The 23,088-nt window shown below is 40.2% G+C and overlaps 1 pseudogene; it reads right to left on the reverse strand.

Annotated features, from left to right (window-relative positions):
• Positions 1–22,403, reverse strand: part of LOC122033947 — a 47,415-nt pseudogene extending 25,012 nt beyond the window's left edge.
• Positions 22,404–23,088: the final 685 nt, after the last annotated feature.

A 23,088-nucleotide genomic window follows, 5' to 3' on the forward strand; every position in this document is an offset into this window, starting at 1 on the left:
GCCGCCCAAGGGGCCGCCAGTTGGGCCGCCCAACGGGCCGCCAGTTGGGCCGCCTAGTGTGGACCTTCCACGGCTCCAATTTTGTACATTACAATTTTGAAACTCGAGTTACATTCGAGTCTAAACTAATTTACAACAAGAATACAAAATAGAGAAATGCACGACGCGCAGGTCGCGAATCAAATGTACAACACGCACAACATAAATGACGGCGCGCAGGCCGTAATATGAATTACAACACAAATCCAATCAGATTGGGTCTTTTGGGGCCATGACTATCACAAATTATACATAATTCTAAATTATGTAATTTCCATAATTTTCTGTAATTTTAATACTAATTTTTACAATTTTTACGAGTAAAATTTTCCGGCGGTCCCGTTTAGCGGTTTTCGGGCGCAATCGCGGAACGAATCCCCTTGCGGGGCCAGGGGCAGCGCCCCTACCCGCGATCTAACCATTGCGAGGGTTCCTTAGCGATCCTACAGCGCCTTAGTCCGCTGTCCCAAAAAGTTTTGGGGCAAAACCTTGCCATGTCGGAAAAATCTTCTCGGTAGTCGAAGCCTACAAGTGTCGTAACACTTGTGCTTCGCTTCTACGAGAAAAATACCCATAAAAACTCTAAAAATCAGAAATTTACAGAATGTTACAGTACTAAATTTTTTTCATAAAAACAAAAACTAAACTCGTACAAGCTTCGCACGTGGCTCTGATACCACTGTTGGGTTTTTTGGGCCGCGAAAACCGCTTTTTCGCGTCGCGGAAACCCCGAAGCCCCAAGCCACCAGATCCGTGCGAAGTAGAAATAAAACAAAAAATACGAGTACAAGTTTCTAATCTAGATCTACACTATATTTACAAAGAGGAAACCTTTTATACCTTCGATGCGTGCCCTTTTTCGTATCCCGCTCGTTCAAGGAGATGCCGGATCTCAAGTTGTCAAAGTAGACAACTCTCTAGAAGTATCCACACAAACTAATTAGGTGGAGAAGACCAAACAATAGGTGTGCTAGCACCTAGATAGTGTTCAGCCAAGAAAGGAGAGGGAGAGCTTTAGGAGAGAGCTTGAGAAAGAAGAAGATGTAAATGACACTTGAATGAAAAATGAATTCATTCCCTTCATAAAAGTGGTCGGCCACTTTCACAAAAGTGTAACCCCTATTTTGCATTAAGTGTGGCCATTAAAGAGATTTGTAACCTCCATGAGGTGGCACACACATGTGCTAAACATGATGATGTGGCACCTCAACATTGGCCACTTAATGCCAAGTTACAAATGATGTGGCATAAAGTCAAGTCAAACTTGACTCTTCCTCTTCCTCTCAAGTCAAGTCAAACTTGACTTAATCTCTCTCATGGTTGATTTAATCCAACCATTTAATTCAAGCCAATTTAATATAATGAATCTAATTCATTTAATTAAATTGATTCAATGAGTCATAATCTAAATTAGACTCATTGAACACATGAATCAACTTGAGTCCAACTCAATTAGCCCAATTAGGATTACTCTTAATCCAATTTGATTCATCAAATGAATCTAATCCTCTTAGTTCATCATATGAACCTAATCTCCATCTAATTGTCCTTAGTGTGTGACCCTATAGGTTCTTGTAACGTTGGCAATGCTCCTAAACTCATTTAGGAGCATAAGTAATGAGCGGTATCTAGCAACACATCATTACTACCCAAGTTACAAGAATGTTGAGATCTAACACCACCTTGTGACTACTAATTGTGACTCCTCACAATATATGACAAGTGTCCTTCTATCCTAGACATCTAGATTGATCAATGTGAGGCATAGACCGTGTCATCCTCTGACCAATCTAAATCTTGAACTCCAAGTAGACTCACTAAATCAAATGAGCTCAATATCTCATATTGACTCATTTGGGCATGGTCATGCACTTCGTGGTCTCACTCTATCAAGAATATCGATGTATCTCCCGTCATATAAGAGGGATAGATCTTATCTACATCACTCACATCCCTCCACATAATTTGTTACATACCCAGTAATCGCCTTTATAGTCCACCCAGTTACGGGTGACGTTTGACGAAACCAAAGTACATAACTCCTTATGTAGGGAACCATGGTGACTTCAGGTCTAAGGACTAGTAGTCATACTAATAGCCACATGAGAAAGTATATGACACTCATATAATGATCCATGATACTTTCTCATGGCGGGTCATTCAGTATACATTCTCTAATGTATACCCATGTGTCAACTTGATATCTCTATATCCATGACTTGTGAGATCAAGTCATCGAGTTGACCTACATGTTAGTCTTATTGCATTAACATTGTCCCTGAATGTTAATACTCGACTAGGAATGATTAAGAGTAGTGTTCCCTATATCATCTCACTATCGGTTCAACTAACCGATTGATATAGGTGAGAACCTTCTACTCAAGGACGTTATTATACTTAGTTTATTTGGCACCAATACAAGTAAGTATAATAACCAAAAACCAAATGCCTTTATTTATATAAGAATATGATACAAAAGTCCATAATACAATCATCAAATGATTGACTCTAGGGCACTAACTAACAATCTCCCACTAGCACTAGTGCCAATCAGTGTAGGCTCTAAGCCCCAATGACCTAGTGTGACCATCATGCTTCCTCTGTGCCAAAGCCTTGGTCAAGGGATCTGCGATGTTAGCCTCTGTAGGTACTCTGCAAATCTTCACATCTCCTCTCTCGATAATCTCTCGAATGAGATGGAAGCGTCGTAGTATGTGTTTGGTCCGCTGGTGTGAGCGAGGTTCCTTCGCCTGTGCTATAGCTCCATTGTTGTCACAATAGAGCCCAATAGGGTCAGCGATACTGGGAACCACCCCAAGTTCAGTGATGAACTTACGGATCCAAACTGCCTCCTTTGCTGCCTCTGATGCAGCAATGTACTCGGCCTCTATCGTAGAATCAGCTACTGTGTCCTGCTTCGAACTCTTCCAGCTCATAGCACCAACATTTATGCTAAATACGAACCCTGACTGCGATCGATAGTCATCTTGATCGGTCTGGAAGCTGGCATCATTGTAACCATTTACAGCTAGCTCATCATTGCCTCCATATATCAAGAAATATTCTTTAGTCCTTCTTAAGTACTTAAGAATATTCTTGACCGCTATCCAGTGACTTTCACCTGGATCTGACTGGTTTCTGCTCGTCATGCTCAAAGCATACGAGACATCAGGTCGAGTACATAACATGGCGTACATGATAGATCCTATGGCTGAGGCATAAGGGATCTGATCCATGCGGTCTCTCTCCTCCCTAGAAGAGGGACCTTGAGTCTTCGAAAGACTCACGCCATGTGACATCGGCAGAAATCCCTTCTTGGAGTTCTACATGGCAAACCGAAGGAGTACCTTGTCAATGTATGTACTCTGACTTAGGCCAAGCAATCTCTTAGATCTATCTCTATAGATCTGTATCCCTAGAATGCAGGATGCCTCACCTAAGTCCTTCATTGAGAAGCAACTCCCTAGCCAGGTCTTGACAGACTGAAGCAAAGAGATATCCTTCCCAATGAGTAGTATGTCATCCACATACAATATGAGAAAGACAACTATATCCCCTACAACCTTCTTGTAGACACAAGGCTCATCTTCGTTCTTGATGAAACCAAACTATTTGATTGCATCATCGAATCGAAGATTCCAGCTCCGAGAAGCTTGCTTTAGTCCATAAATGGACCTATGCAGCTTGCATACTCTGCTAGTATGTTGTGGATCTACAAAACCTTCAGGTTGTGTCATGTACACATCCTCGAGTATGTTGCGAAAAGGTATGTCTACTTGAACTGGTTGTTGTTCCTCAACTCCTTGTGGAACAACATCATCCACAACACTTTGTGGTTCCAGTTCAACTTCCATCGAGGCTTCAGTGCTATTGTTCGCATCTTGAACTTCTTCAAGATTGAACGTGCTCCCACTAGTCTTTCTAGAAACAAAGTCCCTTTCTAGAAAGACCCCAGTCTTTGCCACAACTACCTTGTGCTGACTGGGAATGTAGAAGTAATATCCCTTAGTTTCCTTGGGATATCCAATAAAGTAGCACTTGTTAGATTTGGGTCCTAACTTGTCTGAGACTTGACGTCGAACGTAAGTCTCACAACCCCAAATCCTCATGAAAGACAACTGGCATCTCTCCCAGTTCATATCCTATATGGTGTCTTTATCACGGCCTTGGATGGAACTCGGTTGAGTATAAAAGCTGCCGTGTCTAGAGCATAGCCCCAAAGGTATGTCGGAATATCTGTGTGACTCATCATAGATCGTACCATATCTAATAGGGTACGATTCCTCCTTTCGGATACACCATTCCACTGTGGTGTTCCAGGAGAAGTAAGTTGGGATAGAATCTCACACTCAGCTAGATAGTCACGAAACTCATGGCTAAGGTATTCTCCACCTCGATCTGATCGAAGTATCTTAATACTCTTGCCAAGCTGGTTCTGTACTTTATTCTTGAATTCTTTGAACTTTTCAAAGGATTCTGACTTATGTGTCATCAAGTACACATAACCATATCTACTGAAGTCATCAGTAAATGTGATGAAGTACCCATAACCGCCTCTAGCAGCGACATTGAAAGGACCACATACATCACTATGTATAAGTCCTAACAAATCAGTCGCTCTTTCGCTGTGCCCACTAAAGGGAGTCTTGATCATCTTTCCTAGTAGGCATGACTCGCACGTCTCATAAGATTCAAAATCAAATGAGTCCAGCAAACCATCCTTATGGAGCTGGGATAAGCGCTTGTCATTTATATGACCTAAGCGACAGTGCCAGAGATAGGTTTGATTCAAGTCATTTGACTTGAACCTCTTGATATTTATGTTATAGATAGGGCTTTCAAAGTCTAGAATGTAGAGTCCGTTCATCAGAGGTGCACTACAATAGAACATATCTTTTAAATAAACAGAATAACATTTGTCCTTAATTATAAAAGAGAAACCTTTCTTGTCTAAACAAGAAACTGAAATTATGTTCTTAGTTAATACAGGCACATAACAACAATCATCCAATTCTAGTACAAGCCCAGAGGGCAGAGATAGAAAATAAGTCCCTACAGCAACAGCAGCAACCCGTGCTCCATTGCCTACGCGTAGGTCCACCTCGCCCTTCGCCAATGCCCTGCTATTTCTCAGCGCCTGCACATTAGTACAAATGTGAGATGCACATCCGGTATCTAATACCCATGATGAAGAAATAGATAGATTGACTTCTATAACATATATACCTGAAGTGGAAGTCTCACTTCGCTTCTTCTTAAGATCTTCCAGGTACACCTTGCAGTTCCTCTTCCAGTGCCCAGTCTAACCGCAGTGGAAGCAGGTAGCATCCTTGGCGACCCCTCCTTTAGGCTTCAGTGCCTTGCCTTTACCCTTGGCTTGGGACTTTCCTTTACCTTTGGCCTTGCCCTTGCCCTTGTGTTTCTGAACCATCAGAACAGAGTGGGGCTTTACCTTCTTAAGGTTCAGCTCAGTAGTTCTTAACATGCTAAGCAGCTCGGGCAGTGGCTTGTCAATTTCGTTCATATTGTAGTTTAGAATGAACTGACTATAGCTATCCGGCAAGGATTGCAAGATCAGGTCAGTGGCCAGCTCTTGGCCAAGCGGGAATCCCAACCTCTGTAGGTTTTCTATGTACCCAATCATTTTGAGTACATATGGGCCTACGGGAGCCTCATCTGACATCTTGCACTGAAACAGTGCCCTTGAGATCTCAAATCTCTCATGCCTCGCTTGTCCTTGATATAGTTGACGAAGATGTTCAACCATATCGTAAGCACCCATCTACTCGTGTTGCTTCTGAAGCTCAGAGTTCATGGTCGCGAGCATTAGACAGGACACATCTAATGCGTCATCTTGATGCTTCTTGTAAGCATCTTTGTCAGCTCGCAGGGCATTGGCAGGAGGAGCCTCCGGAATGGGCTGCTCCAGAACGTACAATTTACGTTCCTGGGTGAGAACTATTCTCAAGTTCCTGTACCAGTCTAGGAAATTTACTCCGTTGAGCTTATCCTTCTCAAAAACAGATCGCAGGGAGAAAGTGTTCGTATTCGACGTCATGGTTATCTACAATAGAAAAATGCAGAAAATAAATATCATATTCTTTTAAATCATTTAATTAGGCCTTTAACTAAATGATGCTCCCACTGAATTCTATAATTCTTGAGTTAGCTTTGGCTAATACACCCAAGACTTAGTATGATTGGTAGGTAACGATTTACCAATTACATCTCTATGCAACTCTTGTTTATAGGATCATTATCCGTAGTTATATTAAAACTTGAGTTAGCTTTGGCTAATACGCCCAAGAATTAATAAAAATGTGATTTATGTCCTATCTTTCCAACCATTGGAAGTATGCCTATAGTTGTATTCGATCCAACCGAGTTAACTAGGAATACTCAATCTAATTGAGTTTGTACTCGCCCATGCGTTGATAAGCGGGACCAAGATTATCCCTCCGTACCCTACCAAGATAATATGTGTTGCTCTACTTTGGCAGATTCAACAACACATGTGATCGAGGTAGTGATAGGTATCACGGCACGGTAGGCATTAGAGTTGATGTGATTTAGATCTAATCTAATCGTCGATGTGTATCAAATATGCGATAGATCTAATCTAATCGAGGGGTGCATCATGTGCACGACTTAGATCTAATCTAATCGTTAGGCACTAATTAATTACTTAATCATGCATCATATATACACAAGCAATTAATTAAATTTATTTGTGATTAGTCATGGCCCTACTACGATCTTCTCAAGCCAATGAGAAGATCGGATGGTCAACCTAGGGTCAACAGCTTCTCAAGCTCCTCCCTTTGACCACCTTGTGTTGCTCGCGCCCTCCTCGTAACTCCGTCTCGTGTGGACCTTCCACAGCTCCAATTTTGTACATTACAATTTTGAAACTCGAGTTACATTCGAGTCTAAACTAATTTCAACAAGAATACAAAATAGAGAAAGGCACGACGTGCAGGTCGCGAATCAAATGTACAACACGCACAACACAAATGACGGCGCGCAGGCCGTAATATGAATTGCAACACAAATCCAATCAGATTGGGTCTTTTTGGGCCATGACTATTACAAATTATACATAATTCTAAATTATGTAATTTCCATAATTTTCTATAATTTTAATACTAGTTTTTACAATTTTTACGAGTAAAATTTCCCGACGGTCCCGTTTAGCGGTTTTCGGGCGCAATCGCGGAACGAATCCCCTTGCGGGGCCAGGGGCAGCGCCCCTACCCGCGATCTAACCATTGCAAGGGTTCCTTAGCAATCCTACAGTGCCTTAGTCCGCTGTCCCAAAAAGTTTTGGGGCAAAACCTTGCCGTGTCGGAAAAATCTTCTCGGTAGTCGAAGCCTACAAGTGTCGTAACACTTGTGCTTCGCTTCTACGAGAAAAATACCCATAAAAACTCTAAAAATAAAAAATTTACAGAATGTTACAGTACTAAATTTTTGTCATAAAAACAAAAACTAAACTCGTACAAGCTTCGCACGTGGCTCTGATACCACTGTTGGGTTTTTCGGGCCGCGAAAACCGCTTTTTCGCGTCGCGAAAACCCCGAAGCCCCAAGCCACCGGATCCGTGCGAAGTAGAAACAAAACAAAAAAATACGAGTATGAGTTTCTAATCTAGATCTACACTAGATTTACAAAGAGGAAACCTTTTATACCTTCGATGCGTGCCCTTTTTCGTGTCCCGCTCGTCCAAGGAGATGTCGGATCTCAAGTTGTCAAAGTAGACAACTCTCTAGAAGTATCCACACGAACTAATTAGGTGGAGAAGACCAAACAATAGGTGTGCTAGCACCTAGATAGTGTTCGGCCAAGAGAGGAGAGGGAGAGCTTTAGGAGAGAGCTTGAGGAAGAAGAAGATGTAAACGACACTTGAATGAAAAATGAATTCATTCCCTTCACAAAAGTGGCCGACCACTTTCACAAAAGTGTAACCCCCATTTTGCATTAAGTGTGGCCATTAAAGAGATTTGTAACCTCCATGAGGTGGCACACACATGTGCTAAACATGATGATGTGGCACCTCATCATTGGCCACTTAATGCCAAGTCACAAATGATGTGGCATAAAGTCAAGTCAAACTTGACTCTTCCTCTTCCTCTCAAGTCAAGTCAAACTTGACTTAATCTCTCTCATGGTTGATCTAATCCAACCATTTAATTCAAGCCAATTTAATATAATGAATTTAATTCATTTAATTAAATTGATTCAATGAGTCATAATCTAAATTAGACTCATTGAACACATGAATCAACTTGAGTCCAACTCAATTAACCCAATTAGGATTACTCTTAATCCAATTTGATTCATCAAATGAATCTAATCCTCTTGGTTCATCATATAAACCTAATATCCATCTAATTGTCCTTAGTGTGTGACCCTATAGGTTCTTGTAACGTTGGCAATGCCCCTAAACCCATTTAGGAGCATAAGTAATGAGCGGTATCTAGCAACACATCATTACTACCCAAGTATAAGAATGTTGAGATCCAACATCACCTTGTGACTACTAATTGTGACTCCTCACAATATATGACAAGTGTCCTTCTATCCTAGACATCTAGATTGATCAATGTGAGGCATAGACCGTGTTATCCTCTGACCAATCTAAATCTTGAACTCCAAGTAGACTCACTAAATCAAATGAGCTCAATATCTCATATTGGCTCATTTGGGCATGGCCATGCACTTCGTAGTCTCACTCTATCAAGAATATCGATGTCTCTCCCGTCATATAGGAGGGATAGATCCCATCTACATCACTCACATCCCTCCACATAATTTGTTACATACCCAGTAATCGCCTTTATAGTCCACCCAGTTACGGGTGACGTTTGACGAAACCAAAGTACATAACTCCTTATGTAGGGAACCATGGTGACTTCAGGTCTAAGGACTAGTAGTCATACTAATAGCCACATGAGAAAGTATATGACACTCATATAATGATCCATGATACTTTCTCATGGCGGGTCATTCAGTATACATTCTCTAATGTATACCCATGTGTCAACTTGATATCTCTATATCCATGACTTGTGAGATCTAGTCATCGAGTTGACCTACATGCTAGTCTTATTGAATTAACATTGTCCCTGAATGTTAATACTTGATTAGGAATGATTAAAAGTAGTGTTCCCTATATCATCTCACTATCGGTTCAACTAACCGATTGATATATGTGAGAATCTTCTACTCAAGGACGTTATTATACTTAGTTTATTTGGCACCAATACAAGTAAGTATAATAACCAAAAACCAAATGCCTTTATTTATATAAGAATATGATACAATAAGTCCATAATACAATCATCAAATGATTGGCTCTAGGGCTCTAACTAACACGAACCCGATTTTCACTCGCCTCTCCTCTGGCCGACGCAACGCCGACCCCCAATTCGTCGACATCCGAGCCCTAGCGCCGCTATCATCGCCACAACCTACGCTGCCGCGGCTTCCTCTGCCCTAGCCCCGGCCACCCCGCGACTCCCTCACTCTCCCGAGACACCGCCGGCCCCAGGAACCCTAGAGTCGATCACCTTTCAATCGCGACACCGCTACAGCCCGACATCGTCGACCCTCGTCCGGCTGCGGACACCGAGCAACCGTCACCAGCCGAGGTCCCTACTTCTTCCTTTCCCCTCGTGTCTGTGCCCTAGACTTCCACCACCGCCTGAGGGAGTTGCTGGACAGATTATCCGGTTGCAAATTCCTTCTTTGCGGCCAAGTTTGAGGTAATCACCAGTCCTGACTACTGATTTAGGTAAGTGGATGTGGAATGGTTGATTTGGGGTACCTAGTTGGGTGTGGGATTGCTAATTTAGTTTATATGGTTTGGTGGACAACAGCTTGCTCCAGCCACTATTATTTGCTGTCATCGTCGGAGAAGAAGGTCAGGTAAGGATCCTTTTAACTACAACACTGATGTAGATGTAGATTTTGGTATATTATTGTAAGGATTCCTAATTAGTGGAATTTAGATAATGGATCTTTGTGGTAGCTTATGGACTGCTTGATTAGTTGACCATGTGTAGATTAATTCTTATAGGAAGGATGATGGTAATATGATTAGGGTTTTGCCCTAATTTAGGGTTAGAAATTTTATTTAGCTATTTATAAGAATTGTCGCTAAATAAAATATATTTATATTGGTAACACAGGACTTTGACGTGAGACGAGCATCTCTGTTGGTTGCTACTCAGAAAACCTAGAGGTTCCACTGTACAAAAATTTTGTACAAAGGTCTGAACCTTTTCCTAGCTACCATGTTTTCTTTTAAATTAAATTTTGGATCGCCTGCGGAACTTAACACGTTTGATCCAAAACTAAATCTATTTGTTCTTTTAGATTTTGACTTGGATCTCCTGCGAAACTTTACACATTTGATCCAAATCACCTAAGTTATTAATTCCATTAAATATTAATTTCCATAATTGGTTCCCAGTACTGACATGGTGAGGCACATGGCCTTCTTGGATATGGGAACAACCACCACCGACTAGACAAAACCTTTTAAGGAAAGCTAATATTTAATTTCCTAAAATAACTTTAGGTTAACCGAAAAGAACAATCAAATCACAAGGAAAAGAAAAAACAAAAGAACACAACATCGAAAAACATATTCGAAATACTAGAATCGTAAGCCTCTTGTATTTGGTATTTATTTCCAAAAATAACTAGTATGATGCGGAAAGGAAAAATTACTAGTTATACCTTTTAGAAAGACCTCTTGATCTTCTACCGTATTCCTCTTCTAACCTCGGGCGTTGTGTCGGCAACGATCTTCCGAGATGAGAAACCACCAACACACCTTCTTCTCCTCCTTGCTAGGTTCGGCCAAAACAAAAGCTTCACCAAGGATAAAGAAAACCACCAACCAAGCTCCAAGGGATGCAAGCTTTCTCTCCTTCTTCTTCTTCTTCTCCAAGTATTATCCGGCCACCACAAGAGCTCCAAGCAAGAGATAGATTTCGGCCACCACAAAGAGGAAGAGAGGGAGGGAGGATGGCCGGCCACAACACCAAGGAAAAGAGGGAGAAAATAATAGAAGTTGTCACCCATGAAGGCACCCCAACCCCTTCTTTTATATTCCTTGGTTTGGCAAATAAGGAAATTTATTTATAATAAAATTTCATTAACTTTCCTTGACAACAATTAATTAAGAAAAATTAAATAAAATTTCCTAATTAATTGTATATGGCCGGCCACCTCATGTAGAGCAAATAAGATAATTTTTAATCAACAATTAAAACTTCCTTATTTGTCTTTGGAAATTTTAAAAAAAATAAAATTTCCCTTTAAAATCCCTTCATGGTTGATAAAAAGAAATTTCTATAATTTTAATTTTCAACATGTGAATAATTTTCAAAGAAAAAAAATAAAATATCTTTCCAATCTACAAATAAGGAAAGAGATCTAATCTCTTTCTTTTAATCTTTTGTAGATCCTTTAAAGAGAGATATTTTAATTTTAATTCTCTGTAATAAATTATATCTTCCACATAATAAAAATTAAAAATTAAAATTCTTTTTAATTTAATGGGGGCCGGTCACCTAAGCTTGGGTTCAAGCTAGGGCCGGCCACCCATGAACCAAGGCTTGGCCGGCCCTAGCTTGAACCACAAGCTAGCTTGGCCGACCCCTATATCATGGGTACGAAGGTGGGTATAGGTGGGTATATTACTCTATAAATAAGAGGCTACGATAGGGACCGAGAGGAGGAATTGGTTTTGGTCTTCCGATAAAATTAAGCTTCCCGTGTTCGCCCCGAACACACAACTTAATTTTATCAATAATAATTCATTCCACTATAGAACTATTATTGAACTACCGCACCAATCTCAAATTACATTTTTTGGACTCCTTCTTATTATGAGTGTGTTAGTCTCCCTGTGTTTAAGATGTCAAATGTCCACTAATTAAGTGAGTTACTGACAACTCATTTAATTAATATCTTCATCCAAGAATAGTACCACTCAACCTCATCGTCATGTCGGACTAAGTCCACCTGCAGGGTTTAACATGACAATCTTTATGAGCTCATCTTGGGGACATTATCAACCTAGATTACTAGGACACAGTTTCCTTCTATAATCAACAACACATACTATAAGTGATATCATTTCCCAACTTATCGGGCTTATTGATTCATCGAACTAAATCTCACCCATTGATAAATTAAAGAAATAAATATCAAATATATGTGCTTGTTATTATATTAGGATTAAGAGCACATGCTTCCATAATAACTGAGGTATTTGTTCCTTTATAAAGTCAGTATAAAAGAAACGACCTCAAATGGTCCTACTCAATACACTCTAAGTGTACTAGTGTAATTATATAGTCAAGATAAACTAATTCCTAATTACACTATGACCTTCCAATGGTTTGTTCCGTTCCATTTTGGTCATGAGCTACTGTTTATAATTTATAAGGTATTGATAACATCATCTTCTGTATATGGCACCACATACTATGTTATCCACAATATAAATTAATTGAACAACTACAAATAAATGTAGACAATTTAACCAAATGTGATTCTTTATTCAAAATAAATGTTTACAAAAGCTTAGGCTTTTAGTATACACTCCAACAATCTCCCACTTATACTAACGACTAAGCTGCCATATCTTCTGCCATACATCTGATTCCCATTCCCTCCACATGCCGATCGAAAGCTTTAGTTGGAAGGGCCTTAGTGAAAGGAGCATATCTGCCAGGTTATCTGCTGATGCAATCTTGGCGATGACAACTTCTTCTCGCTTGACGATATCTCGTATCAGGTGGTACTTGCGCTCTATATGTTTACTTGCCTTATGGACTAGTGGTTCCTTCGAGTTTGCAACTGCACCACTATTATTACAATAAATTGTGATGATTTTGGGAAAACCAGGAATCACATCTAAGTCCATTAGAAAATTCCTGAGCCATACTGCTTCTTTAGCTGCCTCAGAGGCTGCTACATACTCAGCTTCCATGGTTGAGTCCGAAACGCATTTCTGCTTAACACTCCTCCATGCAATGGCTCCACCTCCTAAAGTAAACACATAGCTTGATGTAGACTTACTGTTGTCCCTATCTGATTGGAAATCTGAATCCGTGTATCCCACAGGGAGCAAATCATCTGCTTGGTAAACTAGCATATAATCTCTAGTCCTTATCAGGTACTTTAATATATGCTTTACCGTAGTCCAATGTCCTTGTCCAGGGTTACTCTGATATCTGCTAACCATGCCCACGGCAAAACAGATATCAGGTCTCGTACATAGCATTGCATACATTAAGCTTCCTACAGCCGAGGCATAAGGAACTGCTTTCATGTCCTCTATCTCCTTTGATGTCTTCGGAGACATCTCTTTAGATAGAGCTACTCCATGCCTAAAAGGTAAGAAACCTTTCTTGGAATCCTGCATGCTAAAACGAGCAAGGATAGTATCTATATATGAAGCTTGGGACAGACACAACATTCTTTTCTTACGATCCCTTATAACTTTGATCCTAAGAATGTGTGCACAATCTCCTAAGTCCTTCATATCAAATTGTTTGGACAACCATACCCTTACGTCTGATAATACCTTGACATTGTTGCCAATTAACAAAATATCATCTATGTATAGTACAAGAAATACCACCGCGTTTCCGTTACACTTCTTGTATACACAAGACTCATCCAGACACTGAATAAATCCATATGACTGGATTACTTCATTAAACCGGATGTTCCAAGACCTTGAAGCTTGCTTCAGTCCATAAATGGACCGATTGAGCTTGCACACTAGATGCTCTTTGCCTTTTTCAATGTATCCTTCTGGTTGCTTCATATGGATGTTCTCTTCAAGACTTCCATTAAGGAAAGCTGTCTTAACATCCATTTGCCAAAACTCATAATCCATATGAGCAGCAATGGATAAGAGTATTCGGATAGACTTAAGCATGGCTACCGGTGAAAAGGTCTCCTCATAATTGATTCCCTCTTTCTGAGTGTACCCTTTCGCAACAAGCTTAGCTTTGAAGGTTTCTACCTTCCCGTCTGTCCCTCTTTTCCTTTTGTAGATCCACTTGCATCCAACGGCTTTTACACCATCAGGTGGTTCTACGAGCTCCCAGACCTTATTAGAGTACATAGACTCTATTTCAGAATTCATTGTCTTTTGCCAAGATGCTGCATCTATATCTTGGAGTGCTTCGTCATATGTTCGGGGATCAGGTTCATGTTTACCCAGGATCAAGTCCGAAGACTCTCCCAAAAACATGAATCTTTCAGGCTGCCTTACAACCCTCCCACTACGACGGGGCACAGTCTGTGGTTGTGTATCATGTGTGACACGTGTTGCAGTCTCTTGTGGTACTTCATCTTGTACTGTTGGTACTGAAGTAGACGTGTCCTCTCTAAGTTCTTCTAAAACAACTTTGCTACTGGACTTGTGATCCATTATATAGTCTTCTTCTAAAAACTGGGCATTGGTGCTAACAATGACCTTCTGGTCTTTAGGACTATAAAATAAACCACCTTTCGTTCCTTTGGGATACCCCACAAACACGCGAACTTCTGTACGAGATTCTAACTTATCAGCATCTGGTTTCAGCACATATGCTGGACTACCCCAAATCCGAATATGTCTTAGACTGGGCTTTTGCCCATTCCAAAATTCTGTGGGAGTAGAAGAAACTGATTTAGAAGGTACTAAGTTCAGAATGTACACTGCTATTTCCAGAGCGTATCCCCAAAACGAATTTGGTAATTCCGAATAACTCATCATCAATCTAACCATCTCCATAAGAGTCCTATTCCTTCGTTCTGCCACACCATTCTGTTGAGGTGTACCAGGTGCACACAGTTGGGATTGAATCCCGGCCTCTGATAAGTAATTCCTAAACTCTCCTAAGAGGTATTCGCCACCACAATCAGACCGTAGTGTCTTGATACTTTTACCTAGTCGTTTCTCCACATCAGCCTTGTACTCTTTGAACTTATCAAAGCACTCAGACTTGCGGCGCATTAGGTAAATATATCCGTATCTTGAATAATCGTCTATGAAAGAGATAAAATATTCAAAACCTCCTCTTGCCTGGATAGACATAGGACCACATAAATCAGAGTGAACCAATTCTAACACTTCTTTGGCTCTATACCCCTTGGCCTTAAAAGGCCTCTTGGTCATTTTACCTTCTAAGCAAGATTCACAAGTTGGAAAATTTTCCAACTCTAATGAACCCAAAAGTCCATCGGCCATAAGCCTCTGAATCCTACTTAAGTTAATATGACCAAGCCTTAGATGCCAAAGATATGCTTGGTTCATTTTCGAAGGTTCTTTTCTCTTATTAGAGTTAGAAGATGAGTTATAAATTTCCTTGTTTTGCTTTGTGGGAGAAATTGGATTTAAAGTATACAAATTGCCTACTAATGCACCAGAACAGATAATCACTTTATTTCTCTTAATAATTACATCATTACTAAAAGAAACTGAATATCCATCCAAAAATAGTTTAGAAACTGAAATTAAATTCTTTCTAAAACTGGGTACATAAAGATAATTTCTTAAAACCAAATTCCTATTTCTATTAAAAGATAAGTAGACGTTTCCTACTGCAACAGCCGCCACCTTAATAGCATTGCCCATGTAGACGGTAATCTCTCCTTCAGTTAGTCGTCGGGTGTTTCCTGGAACCCCTGCAAGGAATTGTAGACATGATCAGTGGCTCCCGTATCTACACACCAGGTGCTGGTAGATAACACCGCTAAACATGTTTCAACAACTAGAGCATGAGATATACCTTTGTTGTTCTGATTCCTACGAGGACAGTCCGCCTTCCAATGCCCTGACTGCTTGCAGATGAAGCACTTGCCCTTCGGCTTCTTCATTCCAGCTTTAGGTCCTGTACTCTGAGATTTATTCACTTTCTTTACTGAACCAACTTGTTTCTTCTTCTTCTTTCCTTTCGGTTTAGAAGTAGAACCATTTTCAGCATAGTGAATATGAGAATTGTGATGAAACAAACCTTCTGCTGCCTGAAGTTCTGTCAGTAGTTCCGCCAAAGAACATACCCTTTTGTTCATATTGTAATTCAGGCAGAATTGCTCAAAACTTCTAGGTAGTGTTTGGAGGATCATATCGATCTGGGTTTCCCCATCAATTTCTCCTCCAAGGATCTGTATCTCGTTCAGATAAGCCATCATCTTTAGGATATGATCCCTCACAGGAGTACCCTCTTGCATGGTGGCTGTCATTATCTTTCTCATGGCTTCTTGTCTAGAAGCCCGATCCTGATGACCAAAGAGTTCTTTGAGATTGTTCATAATATCATAAGCTGTTGGTAAATCTTGATGCTAATGTTGCAATACATTTGACATTGAAGTCAAAATGTAACACCGCGCCATCTCATCTGGCTTTAACCATCTCTTATGATATTCAATCTCCTCTTGGGTAGATTCACCAGTGGGTGCATCAAGACAAGGTTCAGTCAGTACAAACTTATAGCTTTCAGCAGTAAGAATAATGTCCAGGTTCCTTTTCCAATCTATATAATTAGGACCAGTAAATCTATTCTGTTGTAGTATGATGGACAGTGGGTTGAAAGTCATCCTAAGAATCACAAATAACTTTTGGTCAGAACTCTAAATTTAGAATAATATTGATTCCTCAAACAATACTATTTTAAATTAACCAACATCTCGAAACACCGTGAATTTTGTATGCCACGAGAGTGTGGACGTATACAAATTCAATATTTGTAAAAGGAGGGTTTCAACCCATTAATTTTATTATCTTGTCAACCTAACTTTTTGACAAATAAAATTAATAGTTGGTATCCTTTGGTCACACGAATAATAGCAGTGACTCCGATGGGGAGGATACTATTAAACATGCCTAAGTGTATACCATTACTTGACACTAAGTCCATTAATAAGATTGTGTCCCTTCCGATGGGGAAGATCACACGCTCTTAATTAACTTCCTATAGTCATCCAAAATGGAAGTTTGTTCTAGTGATCCACAAACAAGCTCATCCGATATGGAGGAAGGCACTCAGAGCCAACGCGCAAGCTTGTTTGCATCACTTACAAATCAGTAATGGAGACCGTGGAATTTATTTAAAATCCCTCTCCCACTTAGTTATTTATAAATGAGGAATTTTAACTATGCTAGCCTACTAAAGCTGTATACTAACATACACACATAGCACAATATAAAAGCAATAAATAGAAAATCTAATTTTCAACTATTATGGCTTTTATCTATGGTTATCCTCCGTGTGTTGTCATCCCAAGCTGCTGCAATATTTGGCCACCGCCACTAGGTCTAGATGTCGCATCCATCTTGCTCCTTGTTCCGCTGCGCCTCTGGTCCTCAAAAAGGTTCCACGCCTTGCAAGATTTGATCCGCGACATAAATAGAATTTTACATTTTTCCGATCCTATATTCCTCGAAGGAATGTACATGTAAACTAGATCGAACATAAATAAAAATTTACATCCATCGATCCTATATTCCATAAAAGGAATGTACATGTAACTAGATCAAAAATAAAATCCTAATAAAAACTAAATACAGCTCCTGCTGTATTTTATAATACAATCATGCACACACATATAATTTCCCTTGACATGTCCAAGGGTCCAATCACACACATAAAGAAAACTATAAGCCATAATAGTTGGATCCTGCATCCACAAAGTTAGCACATCCTACTATTTTCCTGCCTAAATTATGTATGACATGTGCATGATTAAACTAATACCAAATAAACAGAGGCAAAACCCTAGCTCTGATACCAATTGTTGGTTGCTACTCGGAAAACCTAGAGGTTCCACTGTACCAAAATTTTGTACAAAGGTCTGAACATTTTCCTAGCTACCATGTGTTCTTTTAAATTAAATTTTGGATCGCCTGCGGAACTTAACACATTTGATCCAAAACTTAATCTATTTGTTCTTTTAGGTTTTAACTTGGATCTCCTGCGGAACTTTACACGTTTGATCCAAATCACCTAAGTTATTAATTCCATTAAATATTAATTTCCATAATTGGTTCCTAGTACTGACGTGGCGAGGCACATGGCCTTCTTGGATATGGGAACAACCATCACCGACTAGACAAAACCTTTTAAGGAAAGCTAATATTTAATTTCCTAAAATAACTTTAGGTTAACCGAAAAGAACAATCAAATCACAAGGAAAAGAAAAAACAAAAGAACACAACATCGAAAAATATATTCGAAATACTAGAATCGTAAGCCTCTTGTATTTGGTATTTATTTCCAAAAATAACTAGTATGATGCGGAAAGGAAAAATTACTAGTTATACCTTTTAGAAAGACCTCTTGATCTTCCACCGTATTCCTCTTCTAACCTCGGACGTTGTGTGGGCAACGATCTTCCTAGATGAGAAACCACCAACACACCTTCTTCTCCTCCTTGCTAGGTTCGGCCAAAACAAAAGCTTCACCAAGGATGAAGAAAACCACCAACCAAGCTCCAAGGGATGCAAGCTTTCTCTCCTTCTTCTTCTTCTTCTCCAAGTAGTATCCGGCCACCATAAGAGCTCCAAGCAAGAGATAGATTTCGGCCACCACAAAGAGGAAGAGAGGGAGGGAGGATGGCCAGCCACAACACCAAGGAAAAGAGGGAGAAAATAATAGAAGTTGTCACCCATGAAGGCACCCCAACCCCTTCTTTTATATTCCTTGGCTTTGGCAAATAAGGAAATTTATTTATAATAAAATTTCCTTAACTTTCCTTGACAACAATTAATTAAGAAAAATTAAATAAAATTTCCTAATTAATTGTATATGGCCGGCCACCTCATGTAGAGCAAATAAGATAATTTTTAATCAACAATTAAAACTTCCTTATTTATCTTTGGAAAATTTTTAAAAAAAAATAAAATTTCCCTTTAAAATCCCTTCATGGTTGATAAAAAGAAATTTCTATAATTTTAATTTTCAACATGTGAATAATTTTCAAAGAAAAAAAATAAAATATCTTTCCAATCTACAAATAAGGAAAGAGATCTAATCTCTTTCTTTTAATCTTTTGTAGATCCTTTAAAGAGAGATATTTTAATTTTAATTCTCTGTAATAAATTATATCTTCCACATAATAAAAATTAAAAATTAAAATTCTTTTTAATTTAATGGGGGCCGGCCACCTAAGCTTGGGTTCAAGCTAGGGCCAACCACCCATGAACCAAGGCTTGGCCGGCCCTAGCTTGAACCACAAGCTAGCTTGGTCGGCCCCTATATCATGGGTACGAAGGTGGGTATAGGTGGGTATATTACTCTATAAATAAGAGGCTACGATAGGGACTGAGAGGAGGAATTGGTTTTGGTCTCCCGATAAAATTAAGCTTCCCGTGTTCGCCCCGAACACACAACTTAATTTTATCAATAATAATTCATTCCACTCTAGAACTATTATTGAACTACCGCATCAATCCCAAATTATATTTTATGGGCTCCTTCTTATTATGAGTGTGTTAGTCTCCCTATGTTTAAGATGTCAAATGTCCACTAATTAAGTGAGTTACTGACAACTCATTTAATTAATATCTTCATCCAAGAATAGTACCACTCAACCTCATCGTCATGTCGGACTAGGTCCACCTGCAGGGTTTAACATGACAATCTTTATGAGCTCATCTTGGGGACATTATCAACCTAGATTACTAGGACACAGTTTCCTTCTATAATCAACAACACATACTATAAGTGATATCATTTCCCAACTTATCGGGCTTATTGATTCATCGAACTAAATCTCACCCATTGATAAATTAAAGAAATAAATATCAAATATATGTGCTTGTTATTATATTAGGATTAAGAGCACATGCTTCCATAATAACTGAGGTATTTGTTCCTTTATAAAGTCAGTATAAAAGAAACGACCTCAAATGGTCCTACTCAATACACTCTAAGTGTACTAGTGTAATTATATAGTCAAGATAAACTAATTCCTAATTACACTATGACCTTCCAATGGTTTGTTCCGTTCCATTTTGGTCATGAGCTACTGTTTATAATTTATAAGGTATTGATAACATCATCTTCTGTATGTGGCACCACATACTATGTTATCCACAATATAAATTAATTGAACAACTATAAATAAATGTAGACAATTTAACCAAATGTGATTCTTTATTGAAAATAAATGTTTACAAAAGCTTAGGCTTTTAGTATACACTCCAACAATCTCTACGTCGGATTTGGATCGGATTGGACCTTTCTATTGGAGGCGGGTACTTTGACTTTAAGTCATTTGATATGCATAGTAATGTTTTTAACAAATAGCAATGATTATGTTTCTTATCTGCTTCGGTTGGTCACTACCTGATCTGTTACATGCTTGTTTTGTTTATTTGTTACGCACTTCATGTTAGTACCTACCTGATTATACATGCTTATAGAGGTAGTGACACAACCATGTTTTTATTATGTTCAGGACTTAGGTTTTGATACCTTATCTGACCTGTGTACCTTGACCATTGTTTTGCTCAATTTGTTTTAGGTACACATTATATATATATGGATAGGTTCTGGATATTTTCTATGCTTAGTGTCATGCACCATCTCGCATGATTACATGTTGTGCGATAGTCGACTCCATTATTGTTGAGCACATCGCCAGTTTCATCTTTGTCGGTGCTCCGCTAGTCCGCTCATGGGTAGCATGATGCAGCGTGGTAGCACATCAGTTTTGCTCAGTGGTGCTCCGCTGGGACGCTCATGGGTAGTGTGACTGCAGCGTGGTAGCACGCCAGGATCCCTCCCCGTCATCGTGTACCGGGAGATGAGAGCATTGTGCTCCCCCACTTATGATTTGGGGTAGGAGGATATATGTACTCCGACAGCATCCCGTCCACTCGGTCACTTATCAGGAGCAGTGATGGCAGAGTGCACGGTTGTCACAGCCCTACCCACTCGGTCTCACCATCGTATGTGAGATGGCTGACTGGCGTCAGGGGTGACCATGACATTGGCATCATATGCATGATGCATTTATTGCTTGTGTTTGCTGCATTTGGATGGATGCATATGATTGACATGCATACAGGATTTATGACACTCTCGGTCTGACGACCTGACTATTCTGATGGAGGCCATGGTGAGTAGATTTCTCTTCAGCCTTTTCTATTGTGCATTTCCAGCTTTTGTCGAGGAGACTGTACTCCATAGTTATTACTATTTGTTATAGTTTACTATACATGTCAACTAGGTATCTGCTGAGTTGTTGAACTCACCCCCGTGGACACTATCTTTTTCAGGTACTAGATTATTTATGGAGTCGCTTGGAGTATCCTGCCTGCCGGTCCCCACGTCACATCAGAAGACTTACCATTTCCATTTATGTTTTATTTGTTTTATGTATCAGTGTATTTAGCTTTGTGTTTTGGTTTTGTTTTTGGAGTCTTGTTTTGTTGTGTGGTGTAAGCATAGCTGGCTAGCAGTCTTCGTTTTTAGTTTGTATGTGTTGTCCATTATATTTCTGTTGTGTTTGGCTCTAGTACAGCCGAGTGGGTTGTTAGTTTTACATATAATTACGTGGTTGTGTTTTTATTGTATCAGCCGTGTAGGCTGCATTTAAACTGCGTGGTTGTGTGTATATTCTAGCCGCCTGTGGCTGAGGTATACTGTGTCTGTAGAAATGGTTCAGATTATCACCCGTACAAGGGAGATGCTGTCAGAATTTCCTCTGGCAGGGACTCCTCTGGGGCCTGATAATTTATTTGGTATCAGAGCTAAGTTGGTGATACTAGTTTGTTTTTCATGTTACGGATTTTCGAGATTTATCTGATATCAATTTATTGGTATCAGAGCAGGTTACGATACTTACTTTTGGTGTTCTAGATTTTTGGGTTAGCTCAAGTTTGCTAGTTAACTTGGGTATTTATTTTCGATTTTTGTATGGATTTCCGTTGGTTTTCTCGTACTGAATTCTGAGGTAAAATGGGGACTCGACAATGACGGAACATCTCCAGACGACAAATAGGTATAAAGGTAATTTTATAATTTTTATACTTGTAGTGATATTTGTGTTATAACTAATAGATATGAGGAGATCTACACGTATAGCTGCGAGACGTGGTGTTGGACGGCCACGTACGGGGACTTTGGAATCTCTGGACTTGCCAGAAATGCCTACTGAGGTTGAGCCTGTCAGTCAGGGACAGACTCAGGATATTGTGGGCCCGTCGAGCTCTCAGACTCCGATGGCTCCTTTAGGGGTACCTACCTCGGCTGCACCGGCTGTACCCACCCCTACCGTATTTACGGTACCATCAGGGGTACTACCGGCATACCCCACACATGTTCCGATTGAGCCTGCGGCATACCCGGCACCACCACCACATGGGCCTACCATGTACCCGGCACCAGCGGCACCTGTGCCCCCAGTGCCTATAGTGTATCCAGCAGCACCTGCACCAGCGATACCGGTTGCTCCACATCCGATGCCACTACCTACCGTACATCCAGCCGCGGCCGCCTATGCTGACCCCGCAGTACCACCAGCGGTATATGCTCCAGCTTATACAGCAGCATCGGGAGTACCTCCCCCGGTCTATGCATCGGTCCCACCTGTAGCACCAGCTCCAGTGTTTCCGCCAGTTCCAGCAGCTGTCCCTACCCACCTCCTATATATTGTTGCGGCACGAGCTCGGATCCCAGCATTGGCAATGTCGATGAAGAGTCGATTCACACTCTTCCGAGGAGAGACTAATCTGAGTGTGGCCCAGCCCTGGTTAGAGACTATGGAGCGGACATTTTTCTACATAGCTTGCTCCGAGTGGGAGAAAGCAGAGTTGGCTACTTTTCACTTACAGGATGAGGCCGACACCTAGTGGGCTACGCAGCGTTCTGTCATAGGCGAGCAGAACATCACTTGGGTCAGATTCAGAGAGGCATTTGAGAGCCGTTATTTTCCACGGGCCTATCAGATGACTCGCTGGCAAGATTTTCTGAGTCTGCGACAGAACAACCAATCAGTGACAGAGTACAATGCTGAGTTCAATCGGTT

Source organism: Zingiber officinale, chromosome 11B (genome assembly GCF_018446385.1).
Source record: "Zingiber officinale cultivar Zhangliang chromosome 11B, Zo_v1.1, whole genome shotgun sequence".
Taxonomy (NCBI): domain Eukaryota; kingdom Viridiplantae; phylum Streptophyta; class Magnoliopsida; order Zingiberales; family Zingiberaceae; genus Zingiber; species Zingiber officinale.